The following is a 21,790-nucleotide window of genomic DNA, read 5'->3' as shown; positions in this document are numbered from 1 at the left end:
CCACCAGATAAGTATGAGAAGCAATCGACCCCTACCAAAATACAAGGCGCCAGAGGAGAGGTGAGACTGGAAGACAAGGAAGCCCTTTGCACTCGCTAGTGGAGGAGGGAGCGTGGGGACCGGCTGGAGGTGGAGTTCCAGTCCCCACACTTCAGTACCAGAGGGGATGGACAGCGTCTCCAGACTGGGCTGCAGCCACAGGGACAGAACTGCGCTGCCGCTGCCCCTGCTGCTGTCCTTGCCTCCGCCGGCAGCTGGGATTCCTGCTCCCTGCATCTAGAAGGCGGTGCCTCCTAATGCCCCCTCGACCCCACTCCCCTGCTTTAACAGAGGAAAAATAACTCTTCGTATCCACCTGCTACAACTACTATACTGGGCTCTGAGGAGTACTCTTGTTCTACAGATTAAACTTAGCAGCAACTTCAAAAATAATTTTCTATAGGGGGCTGGGAGAAATGCAAACAGAAGAGTGAAGTCAAAGTTCTTAGAGGCTCTGAGAAATCATGGGCTCTGCAGTAGGGGTCGAGATGCTCCAAGGCCCATACTTTTTGAAATAAACAATGTTCGTGAGAGAATTGCAACTGTATTTGGATATGGCTTTGTGAGAGGAGGTTCCAGAACTACTGAAAATCCTACGTTAGAGAAACTAAAAGACTCTAATTATTTTACTTGACAGGTAAGTGATAATACTATTTTCCTGCTTATGTACAACTCTAAAGACTTTTTCAAGAATTTCACAGAAAGATTATATACAGTATTATTTTTCTTGTGGATTAAAAAGATAAAAAAATTTATTTTTAAATGATTGTTCCTGCATCATGATCTTAGGAAATCTCTTTCTAATAACATAATTGAATATTTTATTGTTGAATGGTTTATTTCTCTGAAGTCCTTTGTATGACAAGAATATTAAAAATTATTATATATATTGGGTTATATAATTACAGTAAACTCTTAACTGGGTAGTTTTTATATTACTGATCTAACATGTTTTTGAATTTATGCATGTCTTGTTTTTCCCAAATCTGGCATTTTGTTAAGAGGCTTTATTTATTTATTTGTCTTAAACATTCAGTTTAAAGTGATCTTGTCTGTGTTTCATAGTATGCAAAATTCAAAAAGTTACAAGTAGAGATGTATTAACCACACCTTCTATTATATATTTTTAACCACATCTTCTATTATAATTTGCCAAGCAATGCACAGAAACAAACACATGTATGCATGCACACTTGATCCCTCTCTCCATCTGAACACCAAGTACACCTACACCTGTAGAGCCTTAACTAAAGAAATACAACACATTTTTACTTAGCATGGTGTTTCCTGCCTTTTAAAGCCTAAGACTGCTTGCTCAAACCATATCTGCCAGAAGGCAGAAAAGGAGAAGCTTCCGTGTGCCTTTTTGGAGAGCTGGGATTTGAAGTATTCTGACTTCTTAGTTCTACAAAATAAATTGTCACTGAAATCCAAAAAGTCGTAGGGGAAAATAGGTTCTTGACAAACCACAAACTTTAAAGTGTTCCCTCAATCTGTTTTCTGTTGGTTCTTATTTCTGGAGTCTTCCCCTGGAGCTTTAAAACTACCATCTTTCACAGTGACCTTGGTAAGCATTCTGCTTTAACGAAAAAAGGTTTCCCTGGGTAAAGACAGTTACACCAATTTATAGCCATTGCCTGCACTTCACTAAGGACTCGATCAGTTCTAAAGCACACATTCAGTCCTGTGGAGACTATTGACTTGCAAGGATGGACTTTTACAGTCATGTAAACATGTACAACGCTATATGAATAACCAACACTGGAAAGTTTGCCCCTTTGAAAAATTACAGTTCCTTTGTTTTTTCTATTTATTGTGTAGGACATATCTAAATTATAATGAAATATTCTTAATAGATACCCTCTTTCTTAATTTCAGCACAGAAATCCTCCGAGACAGTTAAGGTAGTTGTTGGTGGGCTGATGGGCCCTTGTTTAGCATTGGCTGAGAGTAGCAATTACACTCTGAAGAAAAATCATTCTTCACGGTCGTTTACCACTTACCATGGACCTGCTTGTTTAGCATAAGGGAGCAGAGGCATCTATGTCATTGAGCTGCTTGGCGGCTGTATTGCTCTATATAGGTCAGAAATGATCATCTGAGGAGGAGGACATGTACTATTGATTTGGATTCCTTCCTAGGAGACCCACAATGTGCTCCTAACACAGCCTGATGTTCTTTTCCTAAACTGAGAGATGTGAAGGTGAAACTGTCTCATGGAATAATTAATGATGCTCTAAGAGACCTATGGCATATTGTTAGACTGATAATTTGGTTGTCAATTCATTAACTTAGATTCTTGTGCCTGGCACCTCGTGAAAGGAAAGCCGAGACTGTGTTCTAGGAGACATGCCTGTGCACATGTGGCCACAGTTATCTTCTTAGCGTAGAGAGGGCAGGCTTCCCCCACGCGCGTCTGAAACTGCAGAGTAGAAGTTACCTCTGCCTAATCCCTTTGGAGACTTCGTCACAGAAATAAATAACTCAAATTCACCCTTCCAAGCTCAGGCGAAGTGTGTGGAAGCTCTTAACAATCCTTATCTTTGGGGAAATGTCATTACCTTGAGATGGAGTATTCTGTCAATTAATGCCTACCTAAATGCTAATCTCCAACAGCCTCCTCCAGCAAAAGGAGTGGGTGGGTTAATGTTACCAAACATTGTTTACAACCTGTGTTTAAAGAGAAATTAATGCTTTACTCCAGGACATTCATTTCCTGGTAAAGGAAATTGTTTGTTTGACAGTCATTTGGGCCCATTAGGGAAACCTGCATAAGGTTTGCTGAGTACTAGATCTTGATTCAACATCCCCTTCCCCATGAGGGTGGTGGTGGTGCTGAAACCGTTTTGTTGGTAAAGGGCTGTTGACTGTTGCTTACATTTGAGACTCAAAGGAGAAAAGTGAAATAGGATTGCATAAACAGGAAAATGTAAAGTGTATATAAGACCAGAGGATAATTAAAAATGAGCCCTGGAATCTGTTCAGTGGATTTTCTTTTTAACAAGAAATGGTGTGTGGAGAGTGGGACAGGGAATTCTGACCTGCATCTTTAAATTATAAAATGCTATAAAACACCTCTTGTTTAACTTTTTGTGTAGACCATCTGAATATTAACCTGATATTCTCGTGTTATTATTGATACCTACACATCATATTGGATTTGAATATCCATAGTTTGCCTTAGAAAAAACATTTTTGGGGATGGGAGGCATTGAATCAAAGTATGTGTATATCAAAAAATGTAAAAGTATGAGATGACTGTATTGGAATTTAAGAAGGCCCTCAGTAACTGACGTTTATTTTTGTGTTATTTTAAAGATGCAAATTCCAGGTAAGCAACCTGCTTATTCACCCATTTCTAACAAGCAAGGTAGAAGCTGTTAGTGAGAAAAGCATATTGTAAGCTGGAAATTATTTTTATAGTCATCTCAGCTCTCCAGAAAGCTGAACAGTGAGTCATAGAATAACACTCAAATGGAGAAAGACCTCTTCGTTAAGATCTTCCTCCTGAGTTTCTGCGAATGAGTTATAATGGCATGTGTTCACCGAGAGGACCCGCTGCAGTATAAAATATGTTATGTATCATGATGTAGCAGAACAAGAACTGTTTGACCATCAAAAGATTAGGATCCTTGAATGCGTGTCATTAGATTTTGGACTAGTCACTCAACCCAGTGAAACTTAACTGTTCTTCTGTAAAATGTGGTATTTTGCATAGCAATTAAGGCATGATTCTAATATGGTTGACACCTAAACATTTATGGGATGAAGGATGAATGCCAACTGTGTGGAATATTAGAAAGTCCTAATATAATACTTTTGAGAGTGTTTTGGGAACTAAAGTGCTATATCTTTGAATTACAGTAATGTTCAATAGCATTAATTTCTTCCTTCATTGAAAACTTCCCTACTGATTACAATATGGTGGGAATGTCTCTTATATTTAAGAACTCTCAGTAGACATAATATTTTTTTTTTGCTAATTCAACATAGATTTTCTTATATCTCCTAATGGAATAAATATTTTAATGCAGGTAGAAGCTGGTTTTAAAATATTTATTATTCAAAATTCACACCAAAGTGATCAACAGGACCCATGTTTGTTTTAAGTTCTTTCATGTTTACCTTAAATGAAGCAGTCACTCCTTTGTGTTATAATGTTCTGGTCTGTGAAGGGGGATAATGTTTAATGACATGGAAACTCATAGGATTAAATGGACTTCAAGACTCAAAACATGATTTGATTTCTTACTAGTGTGGATAACATGGTCCTGATCTATGGAGATGCCCTAGAAATGATGTACAGATAAAGTATTGATTTAGCACAAAGTTTAGATTCTATTCATAATTCTCTTTGAAAAATTTCAATCGATGTTCTCTCTCATCAATGTTTCTATCTCTCTCTCCCTCTCACTTTCTCTCTCTCTAAAATCAAGAAAGGAAAAAAAAATTTAAGAGAAATTTCAAGTTAAGCAACCTCTTATTGCTTATTTTTTTTCACCAGTTTGAGTTTTAAAAGTGACTTATTTTTTTAAATGTAATTTAAAATATTTAGTCTGTATAGTTTTCTATAGTATCACTAAAAATATACAGATAGTATGTTTAGGAAATCTAAGTGATTGTTAGATGTTACAATAATTTGCAATATAGTTTTGTGGTTAAACTGTTTGACTACCAGAGATATAAAATTATATAATTATCTAGTTAGTGATATAATTTTGAGTTTTTTTCTTTTGATTTTATCATCACTTATCAAAACAATAAAAAAGGGCCCTGGCCGGTTTGGCTCAGCGGTTAGAGCGTGGCCTGCGGTCCTGAGAGACCCGGGTTCGGTTCCCGCTAAGGGCACGTACCTCGGTTGCAGTTTGTCCCCGGCCCTGGTCGGTTGTGCGGTTGGCAGCCACTCGATGTGTTCCTTTCACGTCGATGTTTCTCTCTCTCTCTCTCTGTTCCTCTCTCTCCCTCCCACTCTACCTGAACAAAAAATGGAAAAAATGTCCTCGGGTGAGGATAAAAAATAAATAAATAAATAAAAATAAAAAAGGAAATAACAGTGAAAGGAAAATAGAAAAAAAACCAGGAAGTGAAAATCAGCAAAACAATGTCATATGATTAAAACAGATATTTATCTTTAAATTATCATTGTGAAGCTTGTCCAACAGCTTTTACACACTGAGTGTCAGAAGATGGTTTCAGATATTTATTAATTTTGTTTTTATTGCATTAGGATGAGGCTAATTCTTTATCATTTTATTACACTAAAAGTACATGCTTGCATAAATTTTTTAAATTAAAATTTGGGAAGTAGTTACAACTACATTTACATTTAGCACATGTAATATCATTTATTCAATTTCAAATAGCTGAAAATTTAATTTTTAAAGAAATAAATTCTTAATAACTTCACTAAATAAACGGAAAGCAGGAATCTTTTAGAAGTGGTATCAGATTTGAATAATATGTTACTCATATAAAATTATTGAAAAGAATAATGCATTTTCTGTGAGCCTTCTCAAAGAGGCCCATAGTGAGAAATAACTAAGTATCTGATCAAGAAATTTACAAGTCTCTGAGTAAACAGTATTGCATGGTTAAAAGTGCATGAAGTACATACAAATTCTCTTAGACTCCAATATGGTTTCTCATCAACTAAATATGTAATCTTGGGTACATCACTTTTTCTTAATTTAATAGCTTATCTGTTTTCTTGATTATCTTGTGAAGTCATCATGACCATTAGAAAACAAAAACCTACACATTTAGTGGAGCTCAAATCCTTTCTTCTGCTTCCCTCAGACTATTTCTCTCATAAATGTTCTCATGCACTGATGGTGGGAAGTACATGAGATTCAGGATCAGGCAGATCTGAATTTGAATCCTAGTTTAGAGACCTATTAAATATACAAACCTGGGCGAGAGATGTAAACTCTCTGAGTCTCTTTATTTTCATATGTAAAGCAATGAAAAATATATATCTCTCAATGCGCTCTTGGAAACAGTTAATATAAAAGGGTATAATGGCTACATTGGTCAAGTTGCAGTTTGTTACTATGTAGCTTCTTAGGCCAGTCTGCATACTGTGGCTTTGTCTCCTAGTTCTCCTATTATTTCTCCAGATAAAATTCCTTTGTTTATATATCTTCCAAAACATACTATGCTCACCCCTAATAGTTCTTTTTTCATGCTTTGTCCTAGATCATTTCCTTTTTCTGTTTACTTATCCAAACGCCCCTCTCTTTGCATAGACAGTAAATTCAAATGCCTGCAGGGCTCCCTCAGGCAGGTGGCTCCCGCCAGTGGGGCTGCAGCTTCTTGACCCTCAACTGTACTCAGCGCAAAACCTGGGAACTCAAAACAAAACATTGTGAAATCTAATTTTCAACTTTTTCAAATTTTATTTCTTTCTTTTGTTTTCCAATCCAGTTAAAATGTGTTCTAAATAATATAGTTTACAATGATCATTCTTATATGACCAAATATTTTCCTCATAATTACAATAACTACGGTGCTCATCATGGATCAGATATTGTACTAAGCACTTTATATTTAACTCATTTAAAATTCACCACTGCCTTATAAGAAAAAAACTATAATCAGAACCACAATGTTTAAAACTTACAAAAAAACTATTTAAAGCGTAGTAGGTATGTTTCCCTAGATACATGGTAAGCTCCTAATGAATGGTCTGTGTTAATTATAATAATTTTTTAATTTCTAACTAACATAATATTGAGCATTTAAAATATATAAAATCAGCCCCGCTGGTGTGGCTCAGTGGTTGTGCATCGACCCATGCACCAAGAGGTTGCTGGTTCGGTTCCCAGCCACAGCACATGCCCAGGTCGTGGGCTTGATCCCCAGTGGGGAGCATGCAGGAGGTGGCCAATTGATGTTTCTATCTCTCTCTTTCTCTCCCTTCCTCTCTCTCTAAAATCAATAAGGAAAAAAATGTTAAAAATATATATATATTAAAATCAGCCCGGCCAGTGTGGCTCAGTGGATTGAGCATCATCCCATGGACTAAGAAGTCCTGGTTCGATTCCCAGTCAGGGCACATGCCAGTTGTGGGCTTATCCCCAGTGGGGGCATGCAGGAGGTGGCTGAATGATGTTTCTTACATCGATGTTTCTATCTTTCTCTCTCTAAAATATCAATAAAAACATTAAAAAAATAAAATATCCTGAAATCACATTTTCAACAGTAGGGAGGTTCCTCCAAAATTTAAACAGAACTACCATATGACCCAGTAATTTAATTCAAACATTTTTTCACGGAACAAAACCAACTACAGACTGGACTCTGCACAGGATGCCTTCTGGGTCCTGTAGCCTGCAGAGCATTGCTCTTCTCATCTCAGTGGCATTTGCTAAAAACCCAAACCGACATACTTAGTCCGAGCGTTTCTCCAGTCCTCTGGGTTTTTAGCTAAAAATGGGAGAATAAACAATGACTTAGCAAAAACAAAACAAAAAGACACACCATGATCTTAATATCTCTTAGAAATTTCCAAGAAATAAATGTAAAGAAATAATCAGTGGCTGAGATGAAATAGTCTGCTTCTCTGTATGGTCAGATGCTGTGGGAAAGAGTAGGTCGAAGAGTAAGTAGGGGTGAAGACAGAGTGACAGTATTCCACAGTGTGTCATCTCAGCATCTCTTCCCACCAGTTACATTGTTTCGAGGCCTACTCTAGAAAATATTGACTAATGCTGAAGAGTTTAAATAAAATTGTGAGAAATAAGAAACTCTAATACATACAATTAAATTTTTGGTGTGTGAAATTAAAATTTTTTAAGTTGAATTCAAACTTTTAATTTTCTGAAGTTGGGTTTTGGATATGCATAAAAGAAGTATAATCATGGAATAAACAATTGAATGAAGTCTGGAAATCATTTACATTATTTACACCAGCGCTGAAAGCCCCCAATAGGCTATTTTCTCCTGAACAGAATGAACAAAACTCAAATGAATGCAGCTTCTTTCAATGTCTAGTTTCAGGATATTTTCATAAGAGCCTTACTTCAGTGTGCTCAGCTGAGCCAAATCACTGTGCTTTTACAGGTTTATCAAGGGTTATTAAGAGAATGAACTGTAGGAGCGAGATGGCACTCAGATTGATAAAAGTTCTGAGTATCAATTTAAGATTATATTATAACTATTCTTAATGAACATAAAGGTTGAACACTTGTAACAAGGCTGATATGTGGCCAAAAAAAACCCCACAAAAAACAAACTTTGGCATCTGATGAATTACTTAGCATTTCTTTTTGTAAAGAATAAAAGCTTTCTGGCTTTGAACAAAGAGTTTGTGAGTGTATGGCAGTGTTTTGAACAAGGACATCATTTATAAATGCAGTCTTTATATTTAGGAAATGATTACGGGATGCAGCTGCAGGTTTTAATGACTTTTAATAAAGCATGTTATAAAGTGAATTAGCAGTGGATGTTTAACAGATGATACTAACTCAACACATTTTAGAGCACTGTGACATCTATGTGTTAGATTGTTAAAGTAATATATGTGTTCCTATAATACCAGGGGATTTAAAAATTTCTAGGGTATTTTAAAAGCAGGTTAAATTTTAATGAATGGGATTCGTGAATCTACTAGTTCTGGTAAACAAATAAAAATTTTATTAATTTAAGTAATGAAGTAGAGAAGCTCCAAGCTTCTTAAATTTATACAGTATATAGAATTATAAAACAAGATTCATGTATTAATATATGAAGATGTATTCCAACCATTTAAAATTCTTAAGTATCATACATGAAAGTGAATTTTACTTTGTAGGGAAAGACTAGTTTGCTAGAAATAATCTGTCTAACACTTGCTTTGGTGGCATTGCCAGAATTCTACATTTCAGTGTCACGTGGTCAGAAGCATGGATGAATAGAAGCAAACAATTCATAGCTCACCAAGGTCTGTTTGTATAAGTATGTGCAGGCTACCTCAGCATGCAGAATGACACAGTATAGATTAATGTTTTTCAGTATAGATGACTTTTATTTATTTATATATTTTTAAATATTTTTCTTTATTGATTTGAGAGACAGAGAGGAAGGGAGTGGGAGAGATAGAAACATTGATGAGACAGAACATTGATTGGCTGCCTCCTGCATGCCCTCCACTGAGGATCTGGCCCACAACCTGGGCATGTGCCCTGACTGGGAATCAAACCAGAGGCTTCACGGTGCATCGGTTGACACTCAACCACTGAGCCACACCGGCTGGGCTAGACTATAAATCTTATGAAGAGTTCTTCAGTTTTTATATGAAGTCATATGTCTGTATGTAATTTTATGTACTTTATGCCATGTATAGATTTACATAACCACCATCACAATTAAGATAGAGAACAGCTTTATCACCACAACAGAACTTTCTTGTTCTGACCCTTAACAGTGTAATCTACTTTCCATTTTCCTGGAAAACACAGATCTATTCTCCTTCTCTCTAGTTTCGTTATTTTGAGAGTATTATATAAGTAGTATCATATAGTATATAATCTTTTGCAGTTGGCTTTTGTTTTTTCACTCAGCATAAGGCCTTTGAGATACACCAACATTGTTGCATGTGTCAGTTTATTTCTTTTAATTGCTATATAGTATTCCATATGAATGTACTGCTTGGTTGGCCTATCTACCAGTTGAAGGACATTTGGATTATTTCCAATTTGAGGCTACTATGACTAATGGTGTTTTGAACATTCACATACAAATAGTTTGTTATGCAGCAATAGATAACCAGGATATCTTCCTATAAGTACACCTGAACATGTAACAGTATATGGCAGGAATACATACTGAGAAGGCAGGCAATATACTAGAGAAAACAAAGGATTTTGGACAAGTAATATAACTCTGGCTTCCCAATCTTGAATGATAGTTTTATACCAGTTACTTTTGCTCTAGGAGCACTAGGTATAAAACAAAACTTTTCTAAGAATTAATGCAAAAGTTTAAACAATTCAATAATGCTCCCTTACAATTACAGATTTTTATAAGAAGACATTTAGTTAATGCCATATTTACTTGGTTTTATAATTTTCCACACATTTCATAGCAAAAGATAATATGGGTATATAAATTGAAAATCTACACACAATATATACAAATATAGAACATTTATAATTTATAATACTTAGAAGTTCACAAATACATTTACAAAAACAAACAAAAAAAATGACAAATTTGAAATGTTTAAAATTCTAAGAGCATGGTCTTTGTTTGATCAGTACCATTTAAGTAAAACATTAATTAATTTAAAAAAATGAGTCTTTTCAAAAAATGGTGCTGGAACAACTGTATATCCATCCACATGGGAAAACAATCTAGACACAAACCTTACACCCTCCTTAAGCATGAACTCAAAATAGGTCATAGATCTAAATGTACAACACAAAACTATAAAACTTCTACAAGAGAACATAGGAGATAATCTAGATGGTTTTAGATATGGTGATGATTTTTTATGTAAAAAATAAAAGGCACAATCTTTTAGAGAAATAATTGTTAAGTTAGACTTCCTTAAAACTAAAAAAAAAAAAAAAAATTTGCTGTGTACAAGATAATATGAAGAGAATAACAAGACAAGGCACAGAGTGAGAAATATATTTACGAAAGACTTACCTAATAAAGAACTGTTATTCAAAATATATGAAAGAACTTTTAAAACTCAACAATAAAAAATATGAACAACCCAATTTAAAAATGGCCAAGATACCCTGACTGGTTGCGCTCAGCGGTTAGAGAGTTGGCCCATGGACTGAAGGGTCACGGGTTCAACTCCTGGTCAAGAGCACATACCTGGGTTGCAGGTTTGATTCCTGGCACTGGTCGGGGTCATGTGGGAGGCAAGCAATTGATGTCTCTCGCTCTCTCTCCCTTTCCCTCTCCCTCTCTCTTTTCCTCCCTCCCTTCCAGTCTATCTAAAAATCAATGGAAAAATATTCTCAGGTGAGGACTGACAACAACAACAAAATGGTGAAGAGACCTAAACAGATATCTCACTAGAGAAAATAAACAGATGACAAATAAGCATATTAAAAGACAATCTTCATCATACATGATTAGGTAATTGTCCATAAAACAATTATGGACGTTTTAGTGTTTCCACTTTTTTGACTATTATTAAAAGTCATTAATAGAAGGCAGGAGGGGGGCAGGATTGGGGAGGGGAAGGGGGTCAATGGGGAAAAAAGGGAGAAACATCTGTAATACATTCAACAATAAATATGAGTTAAAAATAAAAGTCATTAATAGTAACAACCATGTGCAATTTTTTATCTGAACATATGTTTTCAGTTCTCTGGGGTGCATATCCAGGAGTGGAATTGCTGGGTCATATGGATTAATGTTTTTATTAATATTTTGAGTAACTGCAAACTATTTTTCAAAACAGCTGTGTTATTTTATATTACAATTAACCATACATGAAGCTTCCAATTTTTCCATATCCTTGCCAACAATAGTCATTGTCTTTTTTATTATAACTCTACTGTTATCTGTGAAGTGGTATTTCCTGCGTTTGACTTGCATTTACTTACCAAGTTAATTGGTGATGTTAAGCATGTTTTGATGATTATTGGCTTCTTCAGGTAAATGTCTATAAAATGTTGGGATTCATTTTTAAGTGGCATGTTTGTCTTTTTGTTAATGAGTTATAAGAGTTCTCAATAAAGTCTGTGTACTAGGACCTTATCAGATACATAATTTGAAAATATATCTTTCCATTATATGTTTTTTAATTTTGTTGATAATGTCCTCTGAAGCACAAAATATTTTAATTTTAATAAAGTCCAATTTACCTATTTTATGTTTTTTATTTTCTGTTGTTTCCTATGATTTTGGTTCCATAAAGAGAAAACACAGCCTATCCCAGATGACAAGGTTCCCACGTGTGTTTTAGTTCACAAGTTTTACAGTTTTAGTTCTCATGTTTAGTATCTGATCTGCTTTGAGAAAATGTCTGTATATGCTCTGCTGTAGGTGCCAATGTCACTCTCTTGTGTAAAGACCCAGTTTTCTCAGGACTGTTCCTTAAAGAGACTATCATTTTGTTGTTAATCATCTTGTCACCCTTGTGTATTTTTAATTAAAAAATTTTTTTTTTCTTTATTGATTTTCGAGAGAGAGAAAGGGAGAGGGAGAGAGAGGTAGAACCATTGATGAGAAAGAACATTGATTGGCCGCCTCCTGCATGACCCCCACTGGAGATTTGGCCCATGACCTCGGAATCAAACCAGGGACCTCTAGGTGCCTGGGTCGATGCTCAACCACTGAGCCACACTGGCTGGGCTCGGCACCCTTGTTTAAATCAGTGGCTATGGATGTGAGGATTTATTTTGGTGCTGTCAATTTTATGCACTGATCTAGATGTCTTCCTCAGGCCAGTACTACACAGTTTTCTCACTCCATTGTGAAATGGGCACGTGTGAGCCCATTCACTTACCTTGATTTCATTTCGCTTGGCAGCTCCGTTCATGTGATGCCTACGTATTGGTTACATCACGAACTCAGAATCAGAAGGTCTGAAAGCAACACTGGTATATATCATTTGTCACTGCATAACTTAGAATTTATTTGTGAAAGAGAAAAGCTGTAAATATAAAACAATAAATATATTAATTTTTATTCAAAATATTCACTTTCCCTGTGGTTCAACTAGTCTGCTAAGACAGAAGTGGACGGCACAATCTATAAGATCAGTGTGTGTGAGAAAATCTCTGTTCTAGTGAGTGAGCCAAGGCTACTACCTAAAACCTTAGCTTAAATTTGCTTCTTTCTTTCTCTCTTTCTCTCTCTCTCTCTCTCTCCTTCCTTCCTTCCTTCCTTCCTTCCTTCCTTCCTTCCTTCCTTCCTTCCTTCCTTCCTTCCTTCCTTCCTTCCTTCCTCTCTTTCATTTTCTATTTTTTAATTGAATTTATTGGAGTGACATTGGTTAATAGAATTGTGTGGGTTTCAGGTGGACAATCTATAACACATCATGTGTATTGTGTTGTGTGTTCACCACCCCAAGTCACATCTCCTCCCACCACCATTCATTCCCCATCTATCAGATGTGCCTTACTTCAACATGAATATCTTTCCTGACTCTTACACCTTCCCTTCTCATAGTCAGCATTCCTGGTTGTGTATAACTTTCCTCATATATATTTTACTACTATATATTATATTATGTATACAGGATGGGGCAAAAGTAGGTTTACCATTGTTCATATGGGAAATAATACAATAATTAATAAATAATAGTATAAGAACACACTCAGTAAACCTACAGTAAACCTACTTTTTTTTTCACATACAGTAAACCTACTTTTCCCCCACCCTGTATATTTAAAATGTATAGCATATTCTTTCTCATGTTGTCATATAGACCTGTTATGGGGGAAAACATGATAGAATAGTATTTACAAAGCAATTCATGAATATTTGAATCACATTCCACTTGACTATTTAATCTGTAATCCAAATAGGAAATGCTATGATTGAGAAGAGAAAGATTAATGTGAGGGTAGGAGAGACCTCAGGGAGAAGGTGTGACTGAACTGTTCATTGGAAAGCATATCCCTGAACGGTATGTGTCTAATGATAGTGTTTGTTCCAGAAACACTAGCAAGTGAAAGAAATGCAAAGTAAGCACAAAATAATTGTGATTGCCACAATGCTATATGCTATAGTTCATATGAAATTTAATAAAAAATACAGATAAAAAAATAACAGCAATATATTTGTGTATGTATGTGGAAATACCCTATTTGAACAGGTAAATAAGTTGATTCGGGAGTTAATTTCATGGAGTTCAGCATGAAACTCCTAATCAGCCAAGAAGTGCAGATTTAGCATGTATATTACAAATGGGTCTCTAACAGTTTAAATAAGAAGCCCAGAGTCAAATGCAGAAATAAAGGAATTGCTTCTCTTTGAACATTAGAGAAAAATCTCAAAACATGTTTTAAAAAGATAATATTATTTATCACTGTGAGAAGTCATGAGAAATCAATGCCAATACTCATTTAGCAGTGGTAATTTTAAACCAACTAGTACCATAAAGACTGAGAGAGTAAAGTAAATTGTCTAATTTGCATTCCTCTGATGATTAGTGATGTTGACCATTCTTCTGTAAGTCTGTTGGCCATCTGTATGTCCTCTTTGGAAAATTGTTCAGATGCTTTGCTGATCCTAAGTGCCCATCAGTAGATGAGTGGATAAAAAAGTTGTGGTACATGTACACAATGGAATATTACATAGCTGTTAAAAAGAAGGAAATGGCCCTGGCCGGTTTGGCTCAGCGGTTGGAGCGTCGGCCTGCGGTACAGAGAGACCCGGGATCGGTTCCCGCTAAGGGCACGTACCTCGGTTGCAGTTTGTCCCCGGCCCTGGTTGGTCGTGCAGGTGGCAGCCACTCGATGTGTCCCTTCACATCGATGTTTCTCTCTCTCTCTCTCTCTCTCTTCCTCTCTCTCCCTCCCGCTCTGTCTGAACAAAAAATGGAAAAATGTCCTCGGGTGAGGATAAAAAAAAAAAAAGAAGGAAATGTTACCTTTTGCAACAGCATGTATGGAGGACCTGGAGATTATTATGATAAGTGAAATAAGCCAGTCAGGAAAAGACAAATATAAGATCTCACTTATATGTGATATCTAATGAGCAAAATAAATGAATGAATAAACTACAAACAGAAGCATGGGTGCATGAAACAGACTGACAGCTGCCAGAGGGTAGGGAGCATGAGGATTTGAATGAAAGAAGTTAAAGGAATTATCCAACAAACATTTTACACACACACACACACACACACACACACACACACACACACAGAACTAAGTTGTCTAGATTCTAGATTACAGGTTAATAAAACTGACTAAGTAGTTCTGGGAAACTTTTACAACAATAGATTCTAGGCCTACTTTCAGATTGCCAAATGCTAACCTTATCTCCAGAATGAGAGAACACTAAAGCAGAAGTGTGTGTGTTTGTGTTTGCATTTTACAGCTATCCTGAATGTTCTGATATTATCTTCTGAGAAGATATGTGTGTAGAGCACTATAATGAAATGAGAAATTTGAAGTATATCGCCAGAGACCCCCATACGATTTCCTTTATTAAGGGCCCTCAAACCTATTCTTCTTCTTCTTTTTTTTTGTTAAGCTCTGTCAGAGATGCTTAGGAAGATTTTACATGTGGGAAATGCTGGGTCACTGAAAAGGGGTCCCCTGTGAAGAAGCAGAGCTGAATAGATGGCTCTATCTGAACATAGGGTGTCCCAAAAATATATACCCAGAAAGTGTAGTTATAAAGCCAGTGTTTATTAAAATACACTTCATTTTCAAAATGTAATCAAATCTACAGACATAGTCTACAGTTTTCTGGGACACACTGTGTGTGGTTTCCCTCTGTCGCAGTCCTGGTTAAGACAGACACCAAGGCACTGACCCCAGGCTTGAAATGCCCCGAGTGGAATGCCTGTCAGCGGGGCCTGTCTCCCGCACCTGGCACAGCTCTTCGTTTTCATCCTTCAGTGTTGGCTCAGTGGGTTCAAGCTGGAGTCCCAGCACCTTGGCCCCTGCAAAGCTGAGCCCCACAGTTCACCAGGGAGCCTGGCGCACTTGCTTGTTTGTGGTCTTCAACATTTCTACTCTCATCTCAGTTCTCCACTTGTTCTTTCTGCTGGACCATGATGGACAATTGAGCCTTTTCTGTTTTTTTCAATGCCTGCTACCATATCTGTCATCTTTCAATGGATATGAGTGGCCGTGAACCGGGGCATTTGCAGTTAAAAGGAACTAATTGAGAATGTGAACACAAAGCCAATGGAAACCCATTAAAGTTAAAACTGAAAAATGCTTATGAACACTAAATAGAATCCTCACTGGAATGGATCCTATGGACGTCTCAGAAATGGTCGAGTTTCCAAAGTGCAAGAACCTAGGGGTCATTGCAAAGTAATGGATATCATTTAAAGGCTTACAACATAAGTAAGGGCCATTAACAGAGCTGGCCCAAATTATGTCAACTAAATTAATACCTTTTTAACATAAATTGAAAAATTGATTTAGTTAAAAGGAACATTGTCTTTTATTTTTTTTTAATAAAAAAAATGGTGCCTCCATATAATTTGTCTTGAAAATTTAGTGCTGAAATGATCAATATCACTTTTGCCACAATGTACCTGTGTTTGGTATGAGTTGACTTTATAGTGAACTTGATACTCTTTTAAAAATTATGATGCAACTTGCAGTTTTAGGTAATTTAGAAGTATCATTCGTGTGTTTTGTAATTAAAATATAAAAGGCAAAATTGGTTCAAGGGTTCAGTACCTGGATTGTGGCAGTGGTTTTAAATCATGCACTTTAAATATGTGTGGTTTGTTATGTATCAATTAGCTTCACTAAACCTGTCATAAAAAGTAATTTCATTGTTTCTTTGTATTTTTTAAGATGGGGCTATTAGAATATTTATATAACCTATGTGGCTCGTATTACATTTCTGTTTGAAAATGCTAATCCAGGTCAAACTACCATTTCGCAGTGAACACGGAGGACAGAAAAGTTTTCATCATCTGTATCCAGAATGTGGAACATTTAGGAAAATGATGAAGCTTTTTCAATACATATAAGTCAAGAAAAACTGTAATTAAAAAGGGACTGAAGAAAAATAGCAACCAAATGAACATGTGACTTTTGATTTTACATTTCTCTTTAAAGAGTTGTTCAGCTTCGTTGAAGACATTGTGTTCTCTTATCTCTCTCCACTACCTCTCTTTTATTATCTCCCTCTCTTATTTCAGTTTCCTCCAATCAGACCCACAAGCTTATAATTTGATACAGTCATTGACTTTGTCTCTGCCTTCTATTTTATGCCCTGTCAGTAATCAGTCTTAAATGCTGCCTTGTGTTTATCTCTGCATTTGCCTTGTTCCCTCCATGGCTATGCTAGCAGCTTCCTAATTGGTTGCCTGACTTCTTTTAAATCCATAAAATTTTTAGGTTTACTTTCTGAAACCCAAATCCTAATCTTAATATGCCTTCGACTACTAACCTTCATTGGCTGCCCATAACAGACAGAGGGATTTCCTTGGCATAATTTGCAAAGCTGTTCACAAGCTGAGCCCATCTGTCTCTGTAATCTTATGTCTAATAATTCTCCATAATATGTTCCAGAAACAATATCAGCTCAGCATGTGCTAAGCACTTTGCATGCCATATCTAATTTAATCTGTGCAAGAATCCTAGAAGGTAGATAACAATTATAAAATCTATTTTAGAGATGGAGAAACATGATGTATATTGATTAAATTGGATACTCAAGGTGAAAGTATTGGCTCCATCGTCAGAATTCGCGTGGACTGCTGTCCTGTCCTGCCAGTGCTTAACAGTTAGAGGAATTCCTCCCTCCTTTCTTCCTCCTGCCCCCTCCCCTTCTTTCGTCTACCTCTCTTCTCCCTTCCTTCTGTTATTTTCTTGGACTTGATGGCATGAATTTAATTCATTATACTACTTACTGTCAGCCAGTGTCCCAACAGGAAACAAGAAGATAATTAGAAGGAAGTTTAAGAAAAACATGATTTACAAAGTGTGGGTGAGATGTGAAAACACAAGAACATGCGCCATCCCACTGGGAGGTGCTGAAAGACAAAGGGTCGTAGCTGGGATCCCTTCCCAGCTGCCAGAGCAGGGGGTCCATGTTCCGAGCTGCCTGCCAGGACTTGTGTTTCCCTGGAGAGGAATTTAGCCACCCCAAGGACCTCACAGATAGGATACCTGAGAACACCCCAGAATCCCTTCCTCATCCCTCCTGTGTCCTCCAGGTGCCTCCCATTGGCTTCATCCCAGCAGAAGCCTGCGACAAGAAAGCCACCTGATACAGTGTACTCAGGTCGGCCTCCATGGCGTGAGGTTCGTGGAGAATGTGAGCGAAGGACTTTTAAAATATGAGAATATTGCCATAAAATAGATAACATTTTCTGTGTATTATAAATTTACACAAATGGTTTTGTGCTACCTATCTTGTTCTGTTTATCACTTTTTCCCTTCAGGAGTTGTTTGTGAATATATCACCATGTGGCTTCTGTTTCTAAGAGTTCGAATATTCGGAAGTGATGTATGGTTTTCAGTGCTAGTGACCTGCCCTGTTTACCCACCTGCCTCCTAGAGGTGGACCCACAGGTTGCTTTCCATTACTAGACGTAATTCACAGTAGTGAATAAACTCTTTGCATATATCGCCTATTTACTTATGGGTATGCTGCATCTGAAGGTTTTTACATTTCTAATAGTATCAAGTGCTGTCAGACTCTCTTCCAGATAGATGGCTATTTAATTTATTCTCTTCCCACTGGTGCATAGGAATTTGTATTTTCTCACATGACTGATAACCCTTAGCGTGGTGCACTCTCATTTTGCCATTCTCTGGAGTGAAAATCAACATGTTGGCATTTGATTTTCTATCATTACTAGTAAATTTTAGAATCTCTTAAAAATTTTTCAACCATTAGGATCTCATCTGTAATTGGCTGTTATAATCAGATGTCAATAAATAGTTAAGTGCATGGTAGAGTACTTTGTGGTCTTATCACAGCTTTTTAAAAATTTTTATTTTTTATCATTTTAATATATATTTGCTTTGATTTTAGAGAGAGAATATTTTAGGGGGAGAGAGATTTTTTATTTTAGAGAGAGATTTTAGGGGGAGAGAGAGAGAGACAACATTGGTATAAGAGAGAAACATTCATTGATTGCCTCCCGGGGATCAAACCTGCAACCTGGGCATGTGCCCTGACGGGAATAGAGCTGGTGACCTTTCTGTGCATGGAACAACACTCAGCCAACAGAGCCACACTGGCCGGGGCTTATCGCAGCTTTTTAGAAGCCCCTTGCCCTTGACTACTTAGTAGATGCACCATAAATACTCATTTAATTTAATAAAAAGCACTGTATTTTTCATCCGTCAAATTTCTGCCATGTGTCTTTGGTGTTAGCTTTGCCTCGATTTCAAGCAATCAATCAATAGGCTTGTAAAGTAACCAACTGAACAAATTGTTCTTTTTTCCTTAGTGTGGTCTGTGCTTAGCTATTCTTTTTTAAATGTGTGCCTTCTTGGGAAGATAGCAGATCCAGAGAAGTACTGGTGTCCTGTAGGTTCAGAGCATCTCCTCTCTGCCCTTTATTTAAAAAAAAGAAAGAGAGGATCAACAAAATATAAGGTAAAATAAGCTAAAGTGGGAATTTACTAAAAAAAACTTTGCATATGTATTGCATTTGAATTTTATTTCTATTTTTATTTTAGTTCAATAAATAATTTTAAACAACCACTTAAATATAATGCTTAATTTGTTTTATCACATTAATTTGGTTAATGCATTTGCATTTTTGAAAAGTTTCTATTTCTTTTTTTTTTTTTTTTTAATCCTCATCCGAGGACATTTTTCCATATTTTATTCAGATAGAGTGGGAGGGAGAGAGAGAAACTTCGATGTGAAAGGGACACATCGAGTGGTTGCCACCCACACGACCCAACCAGGGCCGGAGACAAACTGCAACCGAGGTACATGCCCTTAGCAGGAACTGAACCAGGGTCTCTCTGGACCGCAGGCCGACGCTCCAACCGCTGAACCAAATCGACCAGGGCTTGAAAAGTTTTTAAAGGAAAATTTAATTTCCACATGGTTCTAAAACATATAAAGTGGTCACAATATAAATATAGGATTAACAGACATTGTCAGCTGATATTTTATGTATTTATTTTTAGTATTGACTGTATAATAGTTAATTTTCTTCTTACTGTCTCTTTCCAAATTATTACAACAGTTACTCTGTCTTTATTTTATAGAGGGTCTCAGTTCCAACACATATTTCACAGAAAATAGTTTTTAAGATGCTTAAACATTTGACTTTGTACAGCTCTCTGTAGACTGTGAGTCTACAGTTCTATTTTAAGAATTAATGAAATTTATTACTATACTTTTTATTATATAATTAAGTGTTAGGAAGAAGTATTTGGAGAAAAGAGATTTTCATCAATTTCAAAGCATATATTCTTAATTCTTTAATCTGAATATTAAGTACTATTTATTAATGTATTTATCATAAAGTCCCTCATCAAATTATAAATTACCATGTAATTCACTTTCATGGTGTGATGAATATTCTGAATATGTATCTAATAATTATGTATTTAGTACCCTACTTAGATACCACCCATCGATTCTATCTTTAGTGTTTGGATTTATCATGTACAAAGTAGGGTTAGAAGGTTGCTGCATTAAATTTGGTACTAAAATACACGTACACTCATAGGTTGACAGAATCTGGTTAAGGGACCCCCTCCTCCGGATGTAGAAGTCCCTGTGGTATCCCTGGCTATCAGAATCCCCAGCAATAGAAACATTTTATATTTCCAGGTAGCCCATTTCATTATTGGGCAGCTCCGCATGGTCTGAGAACGCACCCTTTAACCTTTTCCTATTGGTTTTATGTAAATTACCTATCACCCAATGATGCTGCTTTATAGTGACTTAATAATCTGACCACGACAAGCCTTTATTTTCACATGCGCGCATCTGTAGACGAACCGTTCCGCTGATCGTGCTGGGCTCAGTCATGCCTCGGACTCGGGCTGGGTTAGGTCTGTTTTACATGCTGCATTCCAGGACCCAGGCTGAAGGGACAGCAGTTATCAGCCTGTGTTACAGTGATGACTGCAGCATGACAAGCAAGCGCAAGAGCCCAGGCATATTTAAGGCCTCTGCTTGCATCAGTTCACTAACCGTCCATTGAGAGAGCATGCCATGGGGCAAAGCCGAGCACGAGTGGAATAGGATGGTAGCTATAAAGTGCAGCAGTAATTCAAAACATCATTCATCTTAAGCATTCCCATTTGTTGCAAATAAAGTGACTGAGAATCAAAAAGATTAGTTACCTTGCCTTGGGAACCGCTAAGTAGAAAGATTAGGAAGCTAATTGATATTTGATTCCAAAGTTGCTGTTCTTTGAACTTTATTTTTCATTGTTCCCACTGTCTCTCTTTAGCATAAATATATAAAACTTTATACTTCTCTAAAGATTTCTCTTTTCCATGTTTACTCTTCTTCCCAGTTACCTTCAGCAACCTTTAATTATCCAGATCAATTCAGACTCCTAGCTGTTACAGCAACAATTGTATTGTACTCACAAGCACATTAAAGTCTATTAATACAACTAGACAGACTATTTTGTTTTTAATTTTTTTTCTTTATTGATTTTAGACAGAGAGGAAATGAGAGGAAGAAAGAGATAGAAACATTGATGAGAGAGAACATCAATTGGCCGCCTCGTGCATGCTCCCCACTGGGGATTGGGCCCAAACCTAGGCATGTGCCCTGACCAGAAATCAGTGACCTCTTGGTGCAGGGTCAACGCTCAACCACTGAGCCACACTGGCTGGACTAGATAAAATATTTTAAATAACTTAATAGATATAACAATTCAGTATACATTCTGACCAGTGTAGGCTTCAGTGAGATTATATGAAAAACATCTTGGAAAGTCTGGGAAATGTTTGTGATGATGAAATATACACACTTATGAAGAACTTCAGTCCTTTCTAAATTTTACCTAGGTTTTCAAACATTTTAAGTATTTAAAAAGCATAAATTTTAAAGTGATGATGCTAACTTTTACATTGTAGAATTAAAAAGAAAGTGATATTCATGAAATAAAAAAGGGAATATTTCTTATTTGGAAGAGGAGAAAAAGGGGATTAATACTGAATTA

General features: G+C 36.5%; 1 protein-coding gene across 1 annotated transcript in view; it reads left to right on the top strand.

Moving 5' to 3' along the window:
* Positions 1-232: 232 nt before the first annotated feature.
* SNTG1 (syntrophin gamma 1) overlaps positions 233-21,790 on the top strand; it is an 866,981-nt gene continuing 845,423 nt past the window's right edge. Inside the window, exon 1 of the mRNA XM_036263979.1 lies at positions 233-676. The gene's annotated coding sequence lies outside the window, so the exon portion shown is untranslated. The remainder of the gene's footprint in view (positions 677-21,790) is intronic.

Source organism: Molossus molossus, unplaced genomic scaffold, assembly GCF_014108415.1.
Source record: "Molossus molossus isolate mMolMol1 unplaced genomic scaffold, mMolMol1.p scaffold_m16_p_16, whole genome shotgun sequence".
NCBI classification, from domain to species: Eukaryota; Metazoa; Chordata; class Mammalia; order Chiroptera; family Molossidae; genus Molossus; species Molossus molossus.
Note: the sequence above shows the minus strand (reverse complement) of the source record. Positions and strands in the feature narration are given on the sequence as shown.